Source organism: Sminthopsis crassicaudata, chromosome 4 (assembly GCF_048593235.1).
Source record: "Sminthopsis crassicaudata isolate SCR6 chromosome 4, ASM4859323v1, whole genome shotgun sequence".
Classification (NCBI taxonomy): domain Eukaryota; kingdom Metazoa; phylum Chordata; class Mammalia; order Dasyuromorphia; family Dasyuridae; genus Sminthopsis; species Sminthopsis crassicaudata.
This window is the reverse complement of record NC_133620.1, coordinates 278068948-278082707: the sequence shown is the minus strand read 5'-3', so window position 1 is coordinate 278082707 and position 13760 is coordinate 278068948. Positions and strand designations below refer to the sequence as shown.

Genomic DNA, 13760 nt, shown 5'->3' with positions numbered 1-13760 from the left:
ATTAAAGATAATCAAAACTAGATGTAAAATGAATATATGGTTTCATAAATTGAGTCAAGGCATTCAGATTTATTTATTAATCTCATTTATCAAAAGTTCTCCAAGAGAATAATAATAACATGGTGAGAAATAAAGAGTTAATAATTTTAACTGAACATGAATGGAATGAACTCTCCCATAAAACAGAAATAGATAGCAGACTGATTTAAAAGCTAGAGTCCTACAATAAGTTGTTTACAAGAAACATTTAAAGCAGAGTGATACATACAAAGTGAAGGTAAAAGACTCAAGCAGAATCGAGCTAAATTCAAAAAGCAGGGTACTAATCTTGATCTCAGAGCAAAAGAAAAATACACCTAATTAAAAGAGATAAAGAAATAAACTATATTTTAGTAAAGGGTATCATAGATAATGAAGTAATACCAATACTAAACATACATGCACCAAATAGCATAGCATTCAAACTCCTAGAGAAGTCAAGAGAGCTGCAAAAAGAATTAGGAAAAAATGACAGGAAAAGATAATGGTGAATATTGGAGATGTCGGAAAACAGACATTGTTGGTACAGTAGTGAACCATTCTGGAGAACAATTTGGAACTATGCCTAAAGGCTATGCATAGCCTTTGATCCAGCAGTGTCTCTACTGGGCTTGAATATTAAAGAGATCATAAAGGAGGGAAAGTGACACACATGTGCAAAAATGTTTGTGGCAGCCCTTTTTATAGTGGCAAGAAACTAGAAACTGAATAGATGCCCATCAGTTGGATAATGGGTGAAAAAGTTATGGCATATGAATGTTATGGAATGTTACTGTTCTATAAGAAATGATCAGCAGGATGATTTCAGAGAGGTCTTACATGGAGAGTGTTACATAAATTGATACTAAGTGAAATAAGCACAACTAGGAGATCATAATATATCGCGACAGCAAGATTATATGATGATTAATTCTGATGGACATGGCTCTCAACAACGAGGTGATTCAGATCAGTTCCAAGGGTCTTGTGATGAAGAAAGCCATCTGCACCAGAGAGAGGACAGTGAGAACTGAATGTGGACCACAACATACTATTTTCATTCTTTTTGTTGTTTGTTTATATTTTGTTTTTTCTTTTTGGTCTGATTTTTCTGCAGCAGCATGATATTTGTGGAAACATGTATAGAGGAAATGCACATGTTCAACATATATTGGATTACTTGCTGATAGATGGGAGAAAAAATTAGAACACAGGGTTTTGTAGGAGTGAATGTATCTATATTTTGAAAATTAAAAGCTTTAACTTAAAAAAAAGAATTAACAAAACTATAATAGTGAGGGAATCTCAATCTTGCTCTTTCAGAACTAGAAAAATCAAACCACAAAATAAATAAGAAGTTAAAGAGGTAAAGAGAGTTTTAGAAAAGTTAGGTATGATAAAACTTTGGAGAAAATTGAATTGAGACAGAAAGGAGTACCCTTTTTTCTTGGAAGTTCAATGGAACCTATACCAAAAACTGACCATGTATTAGGGCATAAAAACCTCAAAATCAAATATAGAAAAGCAGAAGTAGTAAATACATCTTTTTCAGATCATGAGGCAATAAAAATTATATGCAATAAAGGGCAAGAGAAAAATAGGCCAAAAATGAATTGGAAATTAAATAATCTAATCCTAAAGAATGAGTGGGTGAAACAACAAATCATAGATACAAGTGATAATTTCATCATGAGAATGACACAAATGAGGCAACAACTCAAAATTTATGGGATACAGTCAAAGCAGTTATGAAGGAAAGTTTTATATTTCTAGATGTTTACCTGCATAAAATAAAGAGATGACCAATGAATTGGACATGCAACTAAAAAAGCTAGAAAAATACATAATCCCCCAATTAAATACCAAATTTGAAATTCTGAAAATAAAAGAGATTATAAAATTGAGTAAGAAAAATTATGTTAACCTTTAGCAAATTAGATTAGAAAAAGGAAAGAAAATCAAATTGCTAGTTAGTAAGAAAAATGAAAAGGGTAAACTTTCTACCAATGAAAAAGAAATGAAAGCAATAATTAGGAGCATTTTACCCAACTGTATTCCAATGAATGTGATAATCTAAGTGAAATGGATGAATTATTTTTTTTTTTTTTAATAGCTTTTTATTGACAAAACATATGCATGGGTAGTTTTTCAACATTGACCACTGCAAACACTTCGGTTCCAACTTTCCCCCTCCTTCCCTCCACCCCTTCCCCAAGATGGCAGGCAGTCCCATACATGTTAAACATGTTAAAGTATATGTTAAATACAATATATGTATACATATTTATACAATTATCTTGTTGCAGAAGAATAATCAGATTTAGAAAAGAAAAATAACCTGGGAAGAAAAACAAAAATCCAAGCAAACAACAGAAAGAATGAAGATGCTACGTTGTAGTCCACACTCATTTCCCAGTGTTCTTTTGCTGGGTGTAACTGTTCTGTTCATCACTGATCAATTGGAACTGATTTGGAGAGGATCCAAAAGAGCCACTTCCATCAGAATTGATCCTCATATAGTATTGTTATTGAAGTGTATAATGATCTCCTGGCTCTGCTCATTTCATTTAGTATCAGTTTATGTAAGTCTCTCCAAGCCTTTTTGTATTCATCCTGCTGATCATTTCTTACAGAACAATAATATTCTGTAACATTCATATACCATAATTTACTCAGCCATTGTCTAATTGATTCAATTTTCAGTTTCTAGCCACCATGAAAAGGGCTGCCACAAACATTTTGGCACACACAGATCCCCTTTACTTCTTTAGTATTTCTTTGGGATATAAGCCCAGTAGTAACACTGCTGGATCAAAGGGTATTGCACAGTTTGATAGCTTTTTAAGTATAGTTCCAAATTGCTCTCCAGAATGGTTGGATCCGTTCTCAACTCCACCAACAATGCATCAGTGTCTCAGTTTTCCCACATCCCCTCCAACATTCATCATTATCTTTTCTTGTCATCTTAGCCAATCTGACAAGGTGGGTTATGGTACCTCAGAGTTGTCTTAATTTGCACTTCTCTGATCAATAATGATTTGGAACACCTTTTCATATGAGTATTCAATTTCTTCATCCGAAAATTGTCTGTTCAGAGAAATAGATGAATTCTTACAAAACATTTAAAGAGCAATTAATCCCAATACTATATAAACTATTTGGGAAAATGGGGAAAGAAGGAGTCCTATAAAATTTCTTTTATGCTGTGTGCTGATACCTCAACCAGGAAGGGTCAAAACAGAAAAAAAAAAAAAAAAAAAAAAAAAAAAGACCAATTTCCTTAATGAATATTAATGCAAAATCTTAAACAAAATATTAACAGAGGTAGCTAGGTGGCGCAGTGGATACAGCACCAGCCTTGAATTCAGGAGGACTGGAGTTCAAATCTGGTCTCAGACACTCAACACTTCCTAGCTGTATGACCTTGGCCAAGTCACTTAACCCCAGCCTCAGGGGGGGAATATTAACAAAGAGATTACAGCAAGTTATATATATATATATATATATATATATATATATATATATATATATATACTATGACCAAGTAGGAAGGCAGGACTGGTTCAATATTAGGAAAACTATTAGCATAATTGACTACTATATCAATAACCAAACTAACAAAAATCATGTGATTATCTCAATAGATGCAGAAAAAGCATTTGCCAAAATCCAACACCTATTCCTATTAAAAACACTAGAGAGCATAAGAATAAATGGAGTTTTCCTTAAAATGATCAATAACATCTATTTAAAACTATCAACAAACATCATATATAATGGGGATAAACTAGAACCATTCCCAATAAGATCAGTGGGTGAAATAAGGGTTGCCCATTATCACCATTACTATTAAATATTGTATCAGAAATGTATCAGATAGGAATAGTTTTTAGATGAAGTAATCAAAGCTATAATCATATGAAAAAATGTACTAAATCACTATCAAGGAAACAGGCATTACAACAATTCTGAGGTACCACCTCATACCTATAAGATTGGCTAATATGACAAAAAAGGAAAATGATCAATGTTGGAGGGGCATTGTCAATAGAATTATGAACTATTTCAACCATTTTGTAAAGCAATTTAGGAATATGGCTAAAGGGCTATTAACACTGTATACCCTTTGACCTAGATTCCATACTACTACTAAGATCTATGTCCAAAGAGATCAGAAACAAAAAGGAAAAGGACCTACATGTATAAAAACCTTATTGCAGCTCTTTTCAAATTTTTTATTAATTTTTATTTTTATAGCTTTTCATTTTTTCATATACATGTAAAGATACCTTTCAACATTCAACTGTGCAAATTTGGTTGTGTTCCAAATTTTTCTTCCTTCTTTCCTCTCTCCTTTCCACTTCTTCCCATAGGCAGCAATCCAATATAGGTTAAACATGTACAATTCATGCCGCACAAGAAAATTCAGATCAAAATGTGAGAGGGAGGAAAAAAAAGCAAACAGCCAACAATAACAAAGGTGAAAATACTATGTTGTAATCCATATTCAGTCCCCACATCATTTTTCTGGATGCAGATAGCTCTAAATGCCTTCAGTCACTTCATTATTGAAAAGAACCAAGTCTATCACACTGTATCATGATGCAATCCTATTGTTGCTATATACAATATTCTCTTGATTCTATTAATTTCACTTAGCATCAGTTCATGTAAGTCCTTCCGGGCTTTTCTGAAATCATCCTGCTGATCATTTCTTATGGAACAATAATATTCCATTATATGTATATACCTTAACCTATTCAGTCATTCCCCAACTGATGGGCATCCATTCAATTTCCAATTCTTTGCCATTACAAAAAAGGGTTACTATAGACATTTTTGTAGATGTAGATCCTTTTCCCTAGTCATCTAAAATGTCCACATTAAAAACTCAAAAAACATTTACCATATGCAGAGTACTATGACAATTAAGGAAATGCCAAATTTAACACTGAGATAAAAAAAATCTTTGACCTCATGTAACTCTGAATCCAAAAGGATAATTGTAAGTTTGTTGTGATATTTTCCTATATTTTCAACAAATGTCTCCTAAATTCTTATTAAAGATAGCAAGATAAAATGTAAATATCAATTCTGGCAACTATTAACTTTCTGTCCTTATGAAGGAGAGATGCTGCAAAATACAGTGGAAAGACTACTGGATTTGGAGTTAAGGAATTAGTTATCAATCCCTACTCTGCAATTTATTAGTGTACTATTATCTTGGGAAAATATGGTTCTCAAATTTTCTCACCTGTAAAATTAAGGAGATGATGGTTTTTTGGGTCCTCTTTAACTCTAAATTTATGATTCAAAGAAACAAATATTGTAGTTTAACACCAAACAAAGGAAAAAAAAAAAAACAAACAAACCTAAAACCAGAAAACCAAAACTCTGCCCAACAGAAAAAATGTCTATTCCTAGACAGCCTCTTCCTCCTACCTGTTCCCACACACCTTCTTTTTGCCTTGATTCTATTCTGAAAACCCCATATTAGGAAACATATATTTGTAATATTCTAGATTTTAAAGTTCCTATCTGCTAGTTGACTGGTGTCTTCTTTCCTGTGCTTAGGGGTGGGAACTAATTAATTTCATCTCAACAGAATCTGTTCTCTTCTTAATAATACACCTGAATAATTTATTAAGAAGCTGACCTAAAGGATGGACTGAAATGTCCAAAACCATCTTGGACTCCATTCTTCCAGCCATGGTCTGAAAACCATCATTTGGTTTTGTTTGAGGACCTCCTGGCTATATATCCTTGCTGATTTCCACTCCTGCTTTGGAGGTGTTAGTCCTAGCCTTAACATAAGTAAAGTAGGTGGCCTGCCATATTAGTTGGGGAGTGTTGGCTCTGACCCAACGGTGAGGGGCCTGGTGGGATATCCTATTATTATATTATGGTTGTCCTCCTCTAATTAAAGCATGAGATCTTCTCTTAGGACATTCCCTTAAATATTCCAAGACACTATTGCTTTTGAAATTAAGCTTTTTCAAAACCCTTTTTAGTGACATAAAAACAGATTTTGACACCATAACAAGCTGTATTATGCCTGATCATGTGCTCAGCTTGAAATTTATGTTCAGATACTGAAAAGGAAATAATTAAGAAATAATTTGTCTATCTTAATACAGTAGAGTGTAGGATCAAGGGAATGAGCTACTACCTATTAAAAAGAGTAATCCTAATCAGCAAGATTAACTTTCAGTACTAGAATAGGGACCACCAATCTTCAGGATCCTATCACAGCCTTCTCAAACTATCCCCAAAAGTTTCTCCCTCTCCCTCTGCCTTGGTATTAGGTTTTCCATGATTTTCTACTTTCCCCAAATCTAGTTTGCCCAGAAATTTTATTTCTTGGCATGAATTAATAAACAGGCATTTTCATTTACAAATCCACTTGGGAATTTGGTTAATGTAATCAAATCCCACAGTGAATAGGTGAATTAGTAAATTCAGTTTACTGAACATGTAAAATTGATGACCTTTTGATTTATTAGTTTTTTTTTTTTTTTTTTAAACTAACACACTCTAAGACTTTGTCAGTATCATCTTATTGCTATTCTTGATAAAGCATGTGGGACACATCAAACATAGTAGCTGGATTCAAAAGAGTAGAACCACTGGAGTATCAAAGGAGATTTTTTGAAAGAGAAATGCTGTCCAGATGGAAGAGATCTTGCTTGGGGAAATTAATCAGGACTACTATTATCAATATAGGTTAAATTACCATTGCATATGGTTCTGTTATTTAGTGAAGTTGAGAAATACAACAGTAATTTGTGGAGTTAAAATGGTCTGCAGGACCTTCAGTAGATTCACTCAATAAAGGTTACTGCCCTGTTCATAATCACTGAGTTGGAAAGGATCACAAAAGTAATCTTTGTGACTGAGCTCTTTACTGATCAAGAATTCCTTCTATGGCATCGCCAACAAGTGTTCCAAATGTGGATCTTTCACTTCTGTCTTCATCAAGATTTCGTTCTGGAACCCCTGAGAAAGAGGCCTAAGTAGCCACTCAATTCATTGCATATGTGACTGAATTTTCAGACAATACAGAAAGAAGCTTGCATGATCTCATTTGCCTTATGATGGAAACATCTTGGATGCTTGCACATTTGCTTTGTTAGCAGCTTTTAAAAATGTCTAGGTGGACAGAGCACCAGCCTTGAAGTCAGGAGAACCTTCAAATATGACTTTAGACACAACACTTCCTAGGTGTGTAACCGTGGGCAAGTCACCTAATCTCAACTGCCTCAGGGGAAAAAAAAAAGTCCAATTGCCAGTACTTAACAGAAGTTAATTTTCAAAAGAAAAGTCACTTGAATATTAGAACACATCCATAATCACATCATTTGCTATATTTATATTTGATGACACTTTACTCACAGTTGATCCTACTGTAGTGTAGAGGAGGAACAACTAGCAACAGGAACCTTAACAGTCTTAATGGATGATGAAGACAAGCTGTGTTGTCTAAACAAAATAGGTGTAAGTGGGCTAAGTGGGGGTTTAACTTCAGGACTCTTGAGTCCTGATAAACAAACTTATGGATAAAGTAATTGAAAGTGTGAAACTAAATTAAACAGCCAGCATATATTTTTCAAAATGGATTTGTAAAACTTATTTGTTACAAAATTTTTTATATTAAATAAACAAATTATCAATACTACATCTTATTGCCATTCTCTTGCTTTACCATGCCTGCCTACAAGGAAGTTAGGACATATAAAGAAACAAGTAAATGCAAGGTAATTTGAATAAGAGTATGAATAACTGGGGATATCAGGAAAGACTCAGCATAGAAGGGGTGCATCTCAGTTGAACCTTGAACAAACTTAGGGATTCTAAGAAAGGGGAGAAAACATTACATTTCAGGCATGGTAGATGGCCTAGGCAAAAGACTGAAAGTGGGAGATGGAATGCTAAGTTTAAATTGACCTGTTTGGCTGGAATGAAGAAAAACAATTTAAACAAAGTCTAGAAAATTAGGCTATTGGGTATTAATAGCAGTTATAGAAAGGCTAGCACATTAATACATGTTTTTAAAAATTACTATCTTTTACTCTGGGAAATGAATATGAACCACTATAAAAAATTCCCAATCCATCTATTTTTGTCTGCCTACATTTTTGATTTCCTTCAAAGGTTAATTGTACATTATTTCAAAGTCTGATTCTTTTTGTACAGCAAAATAACTGTATGGACATGTATACGTATATTGTATTTAACATATACTTTAACATATTTAACATATATTGGTCAACCTGCCATCTGGGGGAGGGAGTGGGGGGAAGGTTTTGCCATTGTCAATTCTGAAAAATTAATCATGCATATATCTTGAAATAAAAAGCTTAAAAAAAAAAAAAAGAGTGGCTAAATTTTTTTTTTAATTACTATCTTTTGCTTTTATCAGCATCATCTCTGGATATATACGCTTCTAAGTGGGACATATCTTTTAAGAAAAAAAAAATTTTAAATATACATAGCATACAACATTTTGTTTCATGAAAAGGGACATAGCTTGTTATTTGTTCTCTAGGAGTGTTTTGCTTCTTTTGTTAGCATTCCTTTTATTTGTTACATTATTATTGTTCTTTCAAGTCTACCTTTTATTTTGCTCTGCATTAGTCCATACAAATCTTCCCAAGTTTCTCTAAATGTCTTTAGCATTCCTTACACATCACTGTAATTTTAAAAAATAAGCTATTGATAATTTTTTTCAGCCTCACTATTATTTCTCAACAGCTACTCACCCACACATTTCTGTAGTTAAAAAAAAAAAAAAAAAAAAAGGAACATTAAGCAAAACAAATAAATACAATGGTCATATCTGAAAATCCATACCCCACTTCAAAAATACAGTCCATTACTGATCTGTTTGCAAAGAGGTAAAAGGCATGGTTAACCATCAATTTTCAGGAATTACAACTGAACACTACATTATTCAGAGCTTTGAAATCTTGCAAAGTTGTTTTCCTTTTTATTATTACGCTTACCATGCAAATTTTCTCCTGGTTCTGCTTATTTTACTCTTTATTGGTTTACAGGATCATAGATTTAGAACTGGGAGGGACCCTATAAAGGATACTCACAAATGAGACTGAGACCTGTAGAAATGAAAGGACTTGTCTTATTGCTGTTGTTTCTTGTCCTAAGAAGACTATTATATCAGGGAATTGATGCAATGACATGCTAGTGAACTGGATTTAAGGAGGAAGGGGGGTGCAAAGTCACTAGCCTCATTTTCTCCTCCAAAGCCATCTCTTAACTTTAAGTATTCTGTTTTCATTGTTCCCACTTTAATACCCAAACCTTTACTACCTCTCAGGTCTAATTCACAAATGAGAAGCTTTTAGTTTATTTCACAGATTCCATGCTGCAGGGTTATCCATTATATTCAAGATTAAAAATAATTATTTCTTGGTCAGAAAAGCCAGACATAGTGATCAAAGCTTTCTTTTTGTGAAAGGAAGGACAATCATTCATCTATTAATAAAGTTCTATTAAAATCTATCTCTCTAAAATATCAACTTTAGAATGAGACTTTAGATATTAATTCTGAGTGTGTTGTGTTTGCTTATTTCCAATGTCTTCTAAATGGTATTCTAAAACCATCTTGCTCCTGAGCAAGAAACTAATATATGACTATCATCACATTCATTAACCTTCAAAGTCATTATCTTTCAACTCAAACTAATGAGTAAGTAATCTCTCTCTGAATAAAAGTCTATTAAACAAATTACAGGACATTTGGAAATTAAGTCACAAGGCAATGAAAATATCACACATAGCTTTTTTCCTTAAAAAAAAAAAAAAAAAAAAAGCTAATACCAATAAATTAAAAATCAGCTTCCATTATTGTTCTTAAAAGCAAAAGTTCCATTTGACAAAAGTGGCATTACTTTAAAAACAAAATAAAATTTAATAAACCACAAAAGATTAGCAAAAATAAAATAAAGAGGGCTAGATTACATGATGAATTTTATAAGTTAAGCAGAATAGGGGAAAATAGTATTGCCTACATAGTATAACCTGAAGAGTTAAGAACACTTGTCTAAATTTTTTTTCCTAACTCGAATGAGTCCTAAGATTATATCTTATATTTTCTAAAGTCTTGAAAGACCCTGGGAGTAATAGTACCCTGGGAGGTAATAGCATTTTAAAAATTATACTGTATTTTTTTTTTTTTTACAGTATTTATTATACTGTGAAAGGTGGCTACCTGGATAGTTAAGGAAAGAACTGAGTTTGTTTTCTTATCTGTAAAATGGGGATAATATTTTTTATTATCTACCTCACATGAGTGTTTTAAATTGAAAATGCTACATAAACAAGCTATTTTATTTAACTAATTCAGCTGTTCTTTCTTCATTTGAGTATTTCATTCTATTTCCTGCCTTCATTCCGTACTTTGTAGTCTGAAATTCTACCATATTATTTATCCCATCCCTACCTGATCTGCCCATTGCTATCTCTTCTTCTTTTACTCAGTCCTGAATCTGAACACTATCTTTCTAAACATATGCCCTGGGCCCTACTGGTTTTCTCTAGTCTCCTGCTTCTATAACGCTTTTCCTCCATGACTATGTTATACCTCCTCTGCTCTTTTGTTTGTTTTTCTCATCAAACATTTTTCCTATCTTCAAATCTTCCACTTACATAACCACTACATACTAATTAAGGCCTTCGTCACTTCTCACCTGAACTACTGCAACAGCTTCCCAATTGGTTTCTCTTGATTTGTTTCTTCCTATTCCAGTCCAGCTTCCATGTAGCTATTAAACTGATTTTCATAAAGAACATATCTCATCATCAAATCATCATCCTAATTCAATAAACTTCAGTAGTTTGTGTATAGGATAAAGTATAAAGTTTTTTTGTTTTAGCTTTTAAAATACTTTACAACTTGGTCCCAAACTATGTTTTTGATCTTTATACATTACTCCCCTACCCATCTACATTCCTCCTCCAGGAGACTGGTAGTTTTATCATGACCCTCCTCCATTTCTTACCTTTGTGTCCTTTGCAATGGCTATCATCAATGCATGAAATGTACTCCCTTACTCCCTTCAAAGACGGATTGGCTAATTTGAGGATTTTCCAGTAGGTCAGTGTCAAGAAGGATCACAGGGGATTCTGCTCTGGACTAAAGGCATCCTATTGCTGAAATTCAATAGAATATTCCTGAGTAATGACAAATGGATCTTATGTATCCACAACTGGCTTAATCTAAAGTGTACTTTCTGGGGCAATTTTAGGTTTTTCAGGTCTAGCCATATCCTAAAATGATAATTTCTTGTCATCTCAGGAGAATACAGTGTTATTCTACAGGGCTACTAAGAATTGAGTTTTTGTGATATGAAACTGTATAGCTCTTCATAGTTTACTCAATCTATCATCAGAGAGAACATCGTGACATTTTGGCATGAATTGGGAGCACCTTGCACCTTGTTTGAAATCTGCTGGAGGGCACAGGATTGTTATGATATACAAATAAACTACTTTGCTTCCTACTGCATATCCAGTGGGTATCCCTTAATATAATCACTAGATTATATAGACTAAAAGACACTATTATATAGGCTAGACTATCTTATTTAGACTAGAATGTCTTTATTAACATAATTCCCATTACAAATATTTGTAATGTTTACTATATTCAAATTTCTTTATGCTTACAATTAAAGCTTAAAAAAAAAAAAAACCCAAAACTTACCAGTTCACAAAATGCTTTTAATAAGTCTATAGGAGAAGCAAAATTAAGCTAAACCTAAATTTGTCTGCTTTTTCCACATAAATAACTTCTTTACTATGAATGAATAGCTATTTGTCAACCTGAAAGAGGAAGGAACAACTTTTTTAAAAAGATAAAACTTATTTAAAGTTTCATATATATGAAACTCATACATTAAATATCTCAAAATATTACTTATAATAGAACATTGTAGAACTCCTGCCTAAAACCCACAATTTTTCATTTCTTAATACATCTTGATCATTTTCACTTGCTTTTCACTTCTTAACTTTTTATTTAAAATTATTGATTTCCACTTTTTAATAAAATTGGGATTATTCTGTGTAACCCTGGACAAGTCATTTAACCCCAATTGCCTTATAGCATAGAAAAAAAAAATGGAGATTTATTTATATGTGAAAGAAGTTGTCATTATTCCTGTATAGCCATACTTCAGTTCTGATAAAAACAAAGAGGAAAACATGACATTTCATTAGATGCACGTGTTTTTGTTTTGAAGATTGCTTATACTTTGTGGTTTACTATATTTTCAACAGGAAATGAATCATTTGAAGATGGGAGAAAGCAATGTTTCTTTCTAACAAATAAAACAGTACAACAAAACCCATGGTATTGTATAACATTCCAGTTCTTATATAAATTTCAATTATAAATGTACATTTAAATTTTAGACTATAATTAGAAGTGATGTCTTAATTTTAAGACTGGGTAGTTACCTTTTTCCTTACCTTTTAATTCTGAAAGAACCTTTGGCTAATAAGTCTTTCAAATGCTATTCAACAGAATGTAAACAAACAAACAAATAAATCTCCAATTAATAATCAATTGTAAATGTTCCTAGGGTTGTGTCTTTCTAGTTGCATTTTCTATGTATAGCAATGCAATGTTTACCTTCAATTCTGTATATGTTCTGTATATGAATCTCTTTCATAGATATATTGGTGATTTCTATTACAAATGTCTTATCATACATATTATATTAATTAAAAACAAACAAACAAAAAAAAAATCTTAGTGTTTTTTCAATGTCCTTAAGCAGTCACATGTCCTCAAACTTTTCTTCCCATAAGACCAAAACCACCATATTATTTCTTAAACAAACTCTAGTTTTCCTTTCTGGTTTAAATTTAAATTCTTTTCTGATAAAGCCTTAAAAGACTCTCCTACTAATAATCTTAAAAAAAAAAAAAAATCCAGTTGACACAACAGATAAAACAAATACTCAGTTAATAACCTAAATAGAAATCACAAAATCACCCAGTGATCCAGGGTTGAAAAAGATAGACAACACAAAAAATAGATTGGCATTGCCTTACCTGCCCTAATCACAGTTAAGAAACTGACTGCCATCCCTGTATAATAAGGAATATATGTAAACCACAGGAAAGACTTTCTAAAAAATAGATAGCAATTTAGTCTCAAAGATTTCTTCATGTCCTCTAAATTTATTTTCACACACATTCTAAAAACAAGTAGAGAGTGTAGCTTGGAGTCAAAAGAACATTTTTCTAATGTAAAAACATTTTATATCAAATATCTGAGAAAGTTCAGATTTAATTATATAAGCAACTTAATTAACAGAAATATTTAACACCATAAGTTAACCTCCAAAAGACAAGTTGGTCAAAAGAATATGAAAAAGAGCCTTCAAAAGAATGACAAACTATTAGAATTTACAACAAAGAATGCTCTAAGTCACTAATAAGATAAATGCAAAAGAAAAGAGACCTGAAAGTTCACTTCAAACTCAGAAAATTACCAATAACAAAAGATAAGAAGATATTAAAGGATCTATGAAAAAAAAAAAACCATCAATGCATTATTGGTGGAGCTACAGATAAAACTGTTCTGAAAATATATACAAAATTATACTAATAAGATTAACTAAAAGATCCTACTATTTGGTATATATATATCCCAAATAAGGGAATGGCCCATGCACAAGAAAATGTTTATAGGACCATTTTTTTTGGTAGTAGCA

The 13760-nt window shown here is 32.3% G+C and overlaps 1 protein-coding gene across 2 annotated transcripts in view; it reads right to left on the bottom strand.

Moving 5' to 3' along the window:
• Nucleotides 1-13760, bottom strand: part of MED20 (mediator complex subunit 20) — a 123439-nt gene that overhangs the window by 36332 nt on the left and 73347 nt on the right. The gene's annotated exons all lie outside the window — the stretch shown is intronic.